General features: G+C 50.6%; 1 long non-coding RNA gene across 1 annotated transcript in view; it reads left to right on the top strand.

Moving 5' to 3' along the window:
- Positions 1-11916: 11916 nt before the first annotated feature.
- Positions 11917-12715, top strand: part of LOC121042784 (uncharacterized) — a 144849-nt gene continuing 144050 nt past the window's right edge. The window contains exon 1 of the long non-coding RNA XR_005796438.1: positions 11917-12549. This is a non-coding gene — a long non-coding RNA (uncharacterized LOC121042784). The remainder of the gene's footprint in view (positions 12550-12715) is intronic.

Here is a 12715-nt window from a genome sequence, read left to right as displayed (position 1 = left end):
ACATTGCAAACTGCCTCACACATCCTTGATGTTGAATGGTGCTAGTTGTGATTAGAGTCTTTTTAGTTTTTTGCTTGGATCTCTCTCGGCCAAGAACGCTAGAAATTCAATTCCAACTAATCCAAGCAAACAAAGAAAAGTCATTGGCAGTCGCGGGCCCCGCCCGAGATGGGGTACCGAATCAGGAAGAGCTGTTGAGTCAAGCCCCTGAGGATGGGATGGGGAGCTTCTAGATGAGAGGTTGTGGCTTCTGGCTCCCTGTAAGAGCCACCCAGAGGGCTTTTTTTTTTAAGTCTCCAAGGCCCAGGCTGCACTCAGACCAATTAACTAAAAATTTCTGGGGTCGGACCCAGACATCAGCAGATATAAAGCTCAGGGGATCCCAGTGTGCAGACGAGGCTGAGAACCGCTGTGCAGATGATCTCTTCATCAGACTTGCTTCTCTCTGCCGGGTTCCATTCTACAGAAAGCTTGTCCCGCCATGGCCTCAGATGTCTACCCTCCTATCATAGTCTCGATAGAAAAAAAAAGAAGCAATTAACAAAGCATCTTTCGGTATCTGCATTCTGCATGTCAGAGGATTTGTCCTGCTTCATCCGTCTCCTGCTGGTCCTCTTTTCTTTCTTTCTTTTTATTTATTTATTTATTTATTTATTTATTTTTGAGAGAGAGAAAGATCAGGGGAGCGGCAGAGGGAGGGAGGGAGAGACAGACAGAGAGAGAGAGAGAGAGAAAATCTCCAGCTGTCAGCTCAGAGCCCAATTCCAGGCTCGAACTCACACAATGTGAGATCATGACCTGAGCCGACCTTAGCTGAAAACAAGAGTCCGATGATTAACCGACGGAGCCACCCAGGCGCCCCCTCACCCCTATCCCTGCTCGTCCTTCTTATTCTGATCACTGTTGCGGAGGGCTGGGGTGCAAGCCACTCCAGTGCCCGGGAATCTTGATCGACAACACACCAGACGCATTTGGGATGAGACAGCAATTTCCTCAAAGATCTAAGAGGATCGACCAGGGGAAAATTGTATGTATCATCTAATTAAATAAAACTGGTTACACGTCATCTTGGTTGATACAATTAATTGTCAGCATGTTCTGCTTCAGCCATTTTCCCTAATGGATAGGATTTGGGCTTGCTGGGGTCTTTTCTTCAGGTGTCTTAGCCACCGCAAGTGACAGGTTATTGCATCGCTGGGACAATGCCTGGCTGGTCTCTTGGCTGCCTGGACGGGGATTACAGGTTCTTCATTCCCTGGAGCTGCTTATTCACTGACTCTTTGTCCCGCCCACAGATGACTGATCTCATAGGTCACCTCTTGAATTCACTCCAGGATAATCTTCTAACAACACTGTCACCCGTAGGTACTGACTACACGGTATTTCGATTCAAACTGAAACCCAAATTTCCATTTCCTCCAACTTTTGACCTCTCTTTTCCTTTACTCACTTATCTTCGGGTTGAGGAGCTCTTGTGGGAAGGCACTTTTTTTTTTAATTAAAAAAAAATTTTTTTTTAATGTTTTATTTATTTTTGAGACAGGGACAGACAGAGCATGAGCAGGGGAGGAGCAGAGAGAAGAGAGAGAGAGAGAGACACAGAATCCGAAGCAGGCTCCAGGCTCTGAGCTGTCAGCACAGAGCCCGATGCGGGGCCCGAACTCACAAACTGTGAGATCATGACCTGAGCCGAAGTCGGACGCTTAACCGACTGAGCCACCCAGGCGCCCCCACTTTTTTTTTTTTTTTTTGAAACGAAAGATGATTGGAGGGACACATGGAATCCTCACTGGTGCTTATCCACTTGTTCTGAATAGCACTTACCATATTCCCTTTTCTAAACTGGACATCATTGGGAACAACAGAACACGTTCCCAGCCTTCCAGAAAGCGGAGGATTTTTTTTTTTTTTTAATCAGTCTGGGCGTGGTGTATCTGAGGAGAGAAAGCACAGTAAATACCTGTACATAATTAGCATCAGTGCCGACCTAATCAAACATCCCCAGCCATGCCTATCTGCATCCCCGAGGGTCTCCAGCGACTGTGGTTGATTTCTGCCGCCCTGCTGTTGCACATTTGCTGAATTCAGCTTTCCTTTAGGTTTCACAAGGTTTTGGTTACACACCGAGCTGTTAATTTTGATAGCCGTGTTTCCCAACCAGCTAAAGTCATTGCTGCAACGTGACAGATGGACGACGGAGAAATGGCTGCAAGGTGGATGCAAGGGGAGTGATGGACAGAGGGCCTTTGCCATTGTGCGCTGCCTCTGGGGGCTTTTCTTATAAAGGAAATCTTGATCTCTTGGTTCTTAAGTAGACACCTCACTACTTAGTATGTAGATGCGTGTTACGAAACCGTTCTCTTCCTGTTCTCACTGGCAGAGTTTCAGATGAAGTGAAAAGGGCCCCCCAAAGGGCTTTGCTCCACCACTAGATGGAGGAGCACCTTCACCCCTGCAGCCCTGGAGACAAGGGCCCAGGGAACAGGAAAAAGATCTGCTGCTACCCTCCCCCACCGCATCCCGGGTTCCTCCCAGCACCGGGCAGGAAGCCACCTGCCGCAGCAGCAACGGTCACCGGTGGGGTCACACTCATCGTGCGCTTTACATTTTGAGATCTGATTCCTGCGTGAAGCCACAGCATCCTCTTTGGTGTTCTTTGAAAGTTCTGTGTTTTTCCAGCTGTTCCACAAACCTTTGTCGGCCAGGACAGCCTTGCACATGGCTTTCCAAAATTACCAAGGCCATCGACATTCTTTCCACCCACAGTATCCGCACTGACCCCTCCACCATTTGTTCATGCAAATCCTTCCCCTTCGAACCAGTGTTGTCTCACTTCCGCGTATCACAAAGGCTGTGCGCACCACTCAGAGCACGAGTGGCACTGGAAAGGGGTCACCGGGCGCAGCCAGGATTAGTTTTCTCTATTCTTGAGTTTCATATAAATAGAATCACACAATATGTCCTTTTTTGCGTGTGGCTGCTTTTGATCAATACGTCGTCGGTGAGATTCAGCCATGTTAAGCCGAATCCTATCCCATTATATAAATAGACCACAATTTGTCAGTTCCCTTCTTGATGGACATTTGGGTTATTTCCGGTTTTTGACTATTATAAATAGGCTGCTATGAACATTTTTGTCCAAGGCAATTTATGGATGTATGTACTATACTCCTTTCTCTTGTATATATACACAGGGGTAGATTTGCTGGTCCTTGTAAGTGTGTGCTTAGCTTCATTAGAGACCTCCAGCTTTCCAAAGAGGTTGTTTTCTTATGTTTAATCTTTGCAACAACCGTAAGCGTTCGTCAGTCAGTTCACCGTTGCTTATTGAGCACCTACTATGTGGCAAGCACTGTTCTAGATGCTGGGATATAGCTACGAGTGGATAGACAAGGTCTCTGTCATTGAGGCACGTTCTCGCGGGGTGGGGGGTAGTCAGGCAATGTAACAGAAAAAAAAACAAAAAAGGGTAATATGCTGCAGGCAGTGTTCTAGGCCCTCGAAACGTAGCAGTGACCAAAACAGATGAACAGACTGCTGTCACAGAACAAGAAGAAAAGAGCAGGCAGGAGGGTCTGGAGGAGAAAGCAGAGGCCAGGTTAAGGAGGACCGGATAGATCATGGAAATGATTTTATCCGGAAGCAGTGGAAAGTCGCAGAAGGGCTGTAAGCAGAGACATGAAATGATCTAATTGACAGGGATGGGGTCGAGGAGATTCACTAGAAGGCCGTGTGATCCAGGCAGACTCTGGGCCAAAACTCTGTCTGCGACGGTGGAAGCCATGACAATGACCAGAATTCAGGATACACTTGGGAGGTTGTGCCGATAGAACTTAATGAACGATTCGTTATGGGGTGAGCGAAAAGAGGAATACAATTTAGATTCTAGATTCTTAGCCTGAGAAACGGGGTGGGTGGTGGTACCATGCCCCGAGACTGGGAGCACCGGGGAAGGAAGGAACTTGACGAAGAATAGCAAGAGTTCCATTTTGCTAAATTCGAGATGCAGACGAACGTGGGAGTGGAAACGTTCAAGAGGCAGGAGTTCGCGGGAAATAGTCTGAAGACCTACCTTTGAGAACCATCAATGTGTAGATGACTTTCAAAGGCCCAAGGCTGAATGACAGCACCTGGGAGGAGAGTATAGGCCACGAAGGAGCCGGCGGAAGAGTCTTGGAATATACTGAGAATGTCCAGTTCCATTTTACAGATGGGGAAACCAAGGCTCAAGGAGAGAAGCAAATTGCCCGAGGTCACACGGTGTGACAAAGTTGGTCTTATTTTAGAGTCTGCGTACTTACCCACTTCCCTTTAATGCCTGAGGTTTCTCACTTCTGCCACTTAGATGCCACATGACCGAACGTGAATTAGCTTTTGAGCGCCCCCGTTAGCTCGTCTACAAGGTGGGGATAACAATAATTATGCATACCACATAGGGCGGTATGAGTATCCAATAAATGAATATCATGAAAGCGCTCAGAACGATGTTGGCACACATTGGCGTCCGCTTGTGTCGTTCCGCGAGCCACCGCTAAGCACACGCAGGCCTCAGAGGCGGGAAGAGGTAACACGTTCCGAATCTGCACAGCCAAGGGGCGCCGGCTCAAGGTGACGGGGCCAGGAAGGTGTCGGGCTGGGTCTGAGGGAGGCAGGGACTCTTTTATACTTGTTCCAACAATCGGTCCCAGGGGCGAGGGTGGCCCCGGGGCCGTCTCCCTGGTGCGGGTGAGCCCTGCGACTTTGGGATCAGGTCAGTAACTGCGTGAGGGCGGGGCTGCAGGCAGAGGTCACATGGCCGCAAGGAGCGAAACCAAGCCTTGGGAATAGCCTTAGCCCCGAAAATGCACAGAAGTGTAGGCAGGAGCCCGGCTTAATGCCTTCTGTTTTGTCCTTGCTAGCATCTGATGCCTAACCATGTGGGGTGTAATAAATACATTTCGTCTTTGTCCCCAGTTCTTGGCACAAAGATCTTTAAGACTCTTGGGATTTCCTGAGTGACAGGAGTATCTTTGGGCCCCCCCGCCCCCCCCCCCCCCCCGGGAGTATACCTGAGGTTATGCTAATGAGGCGATTCAGCTTGGCAATACCAGATCGCCTCGGGATGGGGCTGGCCACCACCAGCAAGGTCCAGCGATTAGAATGTTGGACCTTCCAGCCCCACCCGTGACCTTTGGGAAAGGGAAGGAAGGGGGTGTTGGTGGCTGCAGGTTAAACTCTATTCAAGCTCTCGAGTAACGAGATTTGACGAGCTTCTGGTGGGTAAACACACCCAGGTGCCAGGTGGGTGGCACACCCCACTTCCATGGGGACAGAAGCTCCTGCGCTCCAGACCCTTCCAGGCCTCACCCTATGGACCTCTCATCTGGCTGTTTATTTATCTCCTTTATAATAAGCTGGTAAATGTAAGTAAATGTTTCTCTGAGTCCTGTGAGCCACTCTAGCAAATTAATCAAACCTGGGGAGGGTGTTGTGGGGGCCCCCCGATTTATGGCCAGCCAGAAGCCCAGGTGACAGCTTGGACTGGCAAGTGACATCTGGCGTGGAGGGTAGTCTTGTGGGAGGGAGCCCTTCACCTGTGGGATCTGATGCCATCTCCGGGGAGTGTCAGAATTGAGCTGAGTTGTAGGCGCCCACTCAGTGTCCGCTGAGGATTGTAGAATTGCCTGGTAGTGTGGGAAAACATGCATCAGACCATGACTCAGGGTTCCTCCAATAAGCACCTAGGCTATAAAAGCTGAATCTGAAGGCAAAGGAAGAGAAAGATCTGGTGAATGCTGAATGTGTTTCTTGCACATGGTGCAAACACCTGTGTGTGTGTGTGTGTGTGTGTGTGTGTGTGTGTGTGTGAAGAGCGTCCCTTGCCCCTGCTCTTGGTAATGGCAGCCCTCTCTTCCTTGGAGTTACCGTCCCATCCCCCACCCAGTGTCATTCGTGGATCCCATCCCCCTGTCCTCAGTGGGTGCCTAAAGGTGGATGCGTGATCCCAGCCACACCAAATCAGAAAAGGGTCCTTTGGCTTGACAGATATTGGGAGAATAACCTTTCTTTCTCGGGGGGGGGGGGGTTGCTGGGCTGCGATGACAGAAGAACAGAACTGTCTGCATCCATACCTCCCTTTGCCTATCAGCCATTAGGAGAGAACAAAACCAGAAGAGAGAGAGTTTTTGTGGCTTTCACGGAGCCTCTGGCTCAGTGATGGGAGTCCGTGCTTGAGCTGCTGTTTGCTTAAGCTAGTTGGGGTTCCTCACAACCATAAAGGACCAACTAATTCATCTTAAGTTCCACTGGTGCTAATTTTCCCGGTCTTAGCTGAGACCCTCCTGAAAGTAATTCAGCATTGTCATTTGGTTTCATGAATGATGAACCTAGAAGGTCGGAAGTTCCAGCCCAAGTTCTTAGGGCATTAAACAAACTGAGTTTTGGCACACCTGGGTGGCTCAATCGGTTAAGCATCGGACTTCAGCTCAGGTCATGATCTCATGGTTTGTGAACGCAAGTCCCGTGTCAGCTCTGACAGCATAGAGCCTGCTTCAGATCCTCTGTCTCCCTCTCTCTCTCTCTCTCTCTCTACCCCTCCCCAGCTTTGCATGCGCACGTGCGCGCGCTCTCTCTCTCTCTCTCTCTCAAATAAACATTTTTAAAAAATCATTTTTAAAAAAGTCCTGTGACTTGGAGTGTATCGAATCTAGTTTTAGTTTATCACCTTCCCTGTAGACCTACCCATTTGCCCATATGAATTCTGAAGTCCTCCGGGGATGTCCATAAGAAAGGAGTGTGATCAGAGTATTTGGGGAAAAGAGGACACCAAATAGGCAATATACATTGCTTAGGGACCTGGGACGTCTGTAGACAAGGAGATTGGGGCAAAGGAGTCAAGTAACCCTGGGTTGAAATCCTACTGGATGGGATCAAAGCAAACCTTTGGATTTGGGTTTCTACAGTTCTGGCCCCAGTAAAAGGGTCCAGTGAATTATGGGTCCCTGAAGGGTTTAGCAGATTTCCAGAATCTTATGGATTCCAATCTTCCTGGAGAGAGTAGACCATTGGGTGGTATTTGCTTCGTTCGTACATATTTGTATGTATACATGTATGTGTGAGCATCTGCACGTGTGTATGTACGTATGTATGTGTGTACACACACACACACACACACACACACTCACACAGGTTCCAGCCTCACACATTTCCCCAGAAAGGGGGATTTAAGGAAATGGTAAGAAACATCAGAATTCCTTAAAGCCTTCTGGGGAATCATCTTCTGGACTTGGCCCCCTTTCCTGTGAGATTTTCCTTTCAAAGCTCAAAATTCTTTTCACAGCCCCTGAGTAGGTGAAAGCCACTGGAGAACAGTCTTGTATTGTCTTGCTTTCCTTTGGGAGGCAAGGCGGGAGGATTGAGGAGATGGGAAGGTGGGGGAGGGGTCCATTTTCCCTGCACCTCCAATCTGGCAGGCCCGGGTTTTAAAAAGCTCCAGAAAATGTAGCATTGGAAAATGTAGCCAGGAGGAGAGTAGACCCAGGAGGCCCAGAACTAGAAGCAAATGTGGGTTTTCGGTGTTATTCTTGTCTTTGCTAGGCCAATCACTCCTCCTCCTTGTTCTTGCTGCCTGGAGCCGAGATTTTAAAGGGTAACTCTCTCCTTGCTGAAGCTTTTGTCTGCCCGGGGACTTCCTGCGCGAGGGAGGGAATCGGGAGAGAGGACCAGGTTCCTATCCAGCCACCTCACTGCCAGAGCAGACTCAGGTGGAGTTTGTGCCCAGCGGGTGAGTGGCCCTTTCTCCACCACTGTTTCGCTGGTGGCACAATCAGCCTCTTAGAAGATGCTAATGAGATTCTGGTAGAGAGCTACAGAATCATCTGTGGCAGATGGTAGAAGGTTAGGTTCTGATTTCTCTTGTTCCACTGTTGTTTTTCTCTAAAAATGTGCGAACCAATGTGCAGCTTCCTTGGGCTTGATTTTGACAAAGCCACAAATTAATTTTTTCATCCCTTTCATCCGTCCTTCCTCTAATCATAAATATCTTTTTAGAAATGAAAGCAAATCCTTCAGTTTCTTCCTGCTGCCCTTCCCCTGCAGTCTGCTTTTTTTTTTTTTTTTTTTTTTTACACCAAAGAAATCACTTAAATTCTCTCTGAACCTACGACGATAATATACACCCGTGCTATGGATGCCCCCTGGTAATACATAATTTCATTTTCTCATTGACTGGGGCAAGGTTAGGTTATCATGTTTTGGTTATTTTACACTTCCTCAATGGAAAGATATAAAGACAAAACAAAACAAAAATACCATAAGAGCCAGCAAAGGGAATGCTACTGTTTATTGAATACCTTCAACATTCCAGGCACCGTGCTGGGTAATATATGGGCCATATTTTAGCTACTCCTCGCATTAATCCTATACGGAGGCACTATTCTTATCCCCATTTTACAGGAGAGGAGACTGAGACTTGGAGAAAGAGACTTGTCCAAGATGGGGGCCCAGGAAGTGGCAGAACTGGAATCCGAAGCTAGGAAGTCTCACTCCGAAGCCAGTGCTCTCACTACATTCTTGCGTTTTCCTTGATGAATTTCAGTTGCACCAGTGCTGGTGGTCTTTAGGACTCAGGGGCACTTCTGATTTCAACCCTCGTTTGGAGACCAGATGTCAGCAGGTTTATTTACAGTGAGAGAGTCTGATGCTGCTTACGGAGGCATTGGCTTGGCCTCCAAGATGGAAGGGAGACCCACCATTTCGCCAATGAGGAAATGAAGGTCCAGAGAGTATAATGTCTCCGTTATCTATTGCTATGTGACAAACCGCTCTAAAACTGAGCAGTTTAAACCACGAAACGATTTTATTGCTCCCAATTCTGTGGGCCAGGACTTTGGGCAGAGCTCATCGGTGCCGTCTTGGGACTGTCCCATGTGGTGTCAGCCAGGTGGGGCGGACACCCTAGGGGCCTTGAGGCTGACTGCTGGCTCTCTGCCCGGCAGAATAGCCTGCACCTTACCTGGTGGCTCAGGCTCAGGGAACACAAGGCCTCGGCCCAGAACCAGAACAGTATCCCTTCTATCTCCTTCCATTGGTCACAGCCAGTCCCAGGGCCAGCACAGATTCAAGGGGGAGGGCATCACCTCTACCTTTTGATGAGAGGACCAGCACATGCAAATAGAGATGGCCTGTGCGTGGTCGCCTTTACAGACAGCACCACACATGCTGACTCATCGGTGGCAAATATCCAAGGGTGAGGCCAACATTATGGAAAATCGCACCGTGGCAGCTTTCCTGGAGGGGAAAAGATTCCCTTCAGAGCCCGCATCCTATTTGGACTCCTTCAGCCCCAACAGGTAAACGTGGAAGTTATTTTAGAGGGGACGGGGGTGGTGACGCTCATCTAATCCTGTGGGTGGTGATATTCTTGTGGGCCCGTGCCGCGTCCGGTGACCACATCACGCACTGGGGGGAAGGGAGTGGCACCTCCCCTGATCTGGGCAAAGGAAAGGGGGTGCAGATGTGTATGCTGCCAAGGCCACAGAAGTGATGTGTCCAAAGATGTTGCAGAGGCTGCCAACATGATCAGAGAAGAGAAAGCCCAGGATGATCAGCCCAGTGAGCCTCTAACAAAAAACAGATGGGGGCCCCTGGGTGGCTCAGTCGGTTAAGCGGCCAACTCTTGATTTCGGCTCAGGTCACGATCTTGAGGTTTGTGGGATCGAGCCCCTCATCGGACTTTTTGCTGACAGCCCAGAGCCTGCCTGGGATTCTCTCTCCCCCCCCCCTCTCTCTCTGCCCCTCCCCTGCTTTCACACACACACACACACCCCTCTTTCAAAATAAACATTAAAAAACAAATAGATGGATGGCCTAACCAAGAAGAACTGATTGAGAAAACAAAGGAATTTCAGGCCTTAATGGGCAGGGCATTTGTAACCATTTTCTAGAGCTCATCCACCAATTTGAGTAAGGAGAAGACAAAATCAAGGTCAAAGGTAGGAATATGTACCTGGGAAGGAAAAATAAAGTGGATTACGACCGGGTGAAGAATAATTCAAATTTAGCGGCTGTAAGAGCAAGAGGGAGTTTAAGAGATCAAAGTTACTCCAAACCCCATTTTATGCATGAAAACATTGAGGCCCAGGAGAAACAGAAGTGAAGGGCCTGCCCCAGCTCCCGCAGCTCAGTTATTCGTGCATTGTTCATGAGCGCTTAGCAAGCACTGATTAAATGGCAGGCATTTTGCTGGGTGATGGAAACTAACAAAACTGACTGTCCAGGGGAGGAGAAAAGGTCGTGAAAGGCAATGATCACAGAATAATGCAGGGAACACGGCACCAGCAGGGCTCAGGGTGGACCGTGGGTGCCCCACACCTCAGCTCTAGGCTCGTTGCTTGCTTGATGCCCGTGAGCTCTGGGTAAAAGAAAGCTTGTTTTTAAAAATCCGGCCTACTGAGCTGCCCATTGGAGCTACATCAGATCAGAGGCCTGCGCTTTCAAAGAGACTGCAGTTTTCCAATCTCACGTGCATTTAGAAGAGAACATCCTAAACGTGCCTTGTGCTCGGGCAGGTCCTAAGAGAGCATTCGCACGTCTCGGGACTAGCACAGCGTCACTGCCCGTGGACGCCACCACCAGTCCCGAGGGAGGCAGTGAGATTTAATCCGGAGCTTCTGACTTCCAACCCCTTCACTGGACTACCACCTGAGACATATTCTGGCTGGAGTCCACCACAAGCAGGCATGGTGGGCCCTTCACCAAGTCATAAAGTCGGTTTGAAAGGGGTGTTTGACCGAATGGGAGCCCAAGAGGTTTGGGAGGAAATGGCAAGTTGCTGGCGGCTTCTACCCCCCCCCCCCCCCCCCCCCCCCCCCCAGACTTCAGCATCCCCTCCCTTCTACCAGTGGTTCTCAAAGGTCACTGCCCCTTGGAATCGTCTGGGGAGCTTAAAAAATCCCTGTGTGATTTTTTTCCACCTATATGATGGAGCGAGGGGAGCACAGACCTGGGTGTTCCTGGGGAGCAAGCCTCCGGCTGCTCATCTCTCCAACGGGAGAAATACCAAACACCCTCGGAGGACTGGCTGTGTGTCAGTCGCTGATAAGAGGGCTTTACAGGATCGCCTTTCTTAGTTCTGACAACAATCCTTTGAGTTAGTGATTACAGCTCCATTTTACAGATGAAGAAACTGAGGCTGGAGAGCTTAAGTCACGGTGCCCACGGTCACATGACTAGCAACAGGCTACAGCCTCGCACAGCCTCCAGGGAAAGCCTGCACACTCAACTCCTCCAAGGGGCAATGGGACAGACAGGCAGCTCCCCAGGTATAGTCATCTTCTCTCCTGGGGCCATCCCCTTCCTGTTCTCTCTGTCTCCGGGGATCCTGACCTTGATGGCCACTGCTCTCCATCCTTCCGTGACTCACCACCTGCTCAGGTCACTCTTCCCGCTGCCATCGCTGTCTGCCTCCAGCGGGACTGTTCTCCCAGGGCCTCGGGCCTCCTCAGGGCTCTCACGGGGACCCTCCTTACCCTTCATCCCTCCAACTCAGCCCGCTTCCTTTTCCGCTCCCCATCCCCACCCGACAGTGGAGTTTTGGCTTCAGCCCAGCAGTCCTCCTATGAGGGCAGAGAGCAGGGAAGAGGGAGCCTGGAAGGTTCCTTCCTCTACTTGTCATTTCCTGGCTGATTCCGCCATGAGGGCCGATAGAGAGCTTAGCCATCCTCAGAGAGCTCACTGAGTGCCAGGTGCCTTCCATACATCACCTCGTATCAAACTTGCCAGAAACTTGCAAGGTCACTATCACACCCCAATCTCACGCATAAAGAACTGGGGTCTGTCTTCATTCACCAAGCTAGGAGAGTGGCAGAGGTGAGATTCCAACCCCTGGCCATCTGCTCCACGGCCCACATCTTCTCCATGACACCACAAGAGAAAGGTAAAGGGACAAGGAGCACTTACAGAAGTGTCCCTCAGCCCTAGATGTACCCCCAGACCAGCAGCCTCAGCATCACTGGGGAGCCTGTTAGAAATGCAGGCTCGCAGGCCCCGCCCCACACCTACTGAATCGAAACCTGCATTTTAACAAGATCCCAGGTGATTTCAGTGCCTATTAAAGTTTGAGAAGCCTGGGTCTGGGTCCGTGGTCCGCCCTCCGCAGCCCTGGCTGAACACTGGAATCACCTGGGGAACTTTGCAAACGCACACTCGTGGTTCAGACTTTAGGGGGCTGGGGGCAACCTAGGCATCAGAGGGGTTTGCTTCTGTTTTGTTTCGCGGTTTAGCTCCCCAGGTGATTCTAAGGGGCAGCAACCTCTGAGACGCCTGTCAGGAAGAAGGGACAGGCTGAAGGCTGTGGAGGTAGAAGCCACCAGCGACTTGCCGCCCCCTCCCAAAGCACAGCGACGCAGTCGGGGGTGGGAGGCCGGGGAGACCCGGTGCCGGGGCAGTGCCCAGCCGGGTCTCCTTCCCGCCGGTGCGTGCGGCTGGGCAGAGACCGGCTGCCGAAGGACGAGGGCTGGGAGCCTCCTTCTCAAGAACCCCGACTGTCTGGACGCTGGGAGGCCGCTTCGGGTGAGTTCGCGGGGTGCCGGTCTGCACCGAGAGCCCGGCGGCCGGGCGAGCGGGGCGCCGCGAGCAGCGCGCGCAGGCGCAGAGCCGCGAGGCGCGGGACGGGGCGGCGGCTCCGGCCGTCACCCGAAGCGGCCTCCCAGCGTCCAGACAGTCGGGGTTCTTGAGA

Source organism: Herpailurus yagouaroundi, unplaced genomic scaffold (genome assembly GCF_014898765.1).
Source record: "Herpailurus yagouaroundi ecotype Mexico unplaced genomic scaffold, PumYag 186, whole genome shotgun sequence".
Taxonomy (NCBI): Eukaryota; Metazoa; Chordata; class Mammalia; order Carnivora; family Felidae; genus Herpailurus; species Herpailurus yagouaroundi.
The sequence above is the reverse complement of the archived record's forward strand: the minus strand, read 5'-3'. Positions and strand labels throughout refer to the sequence as shown.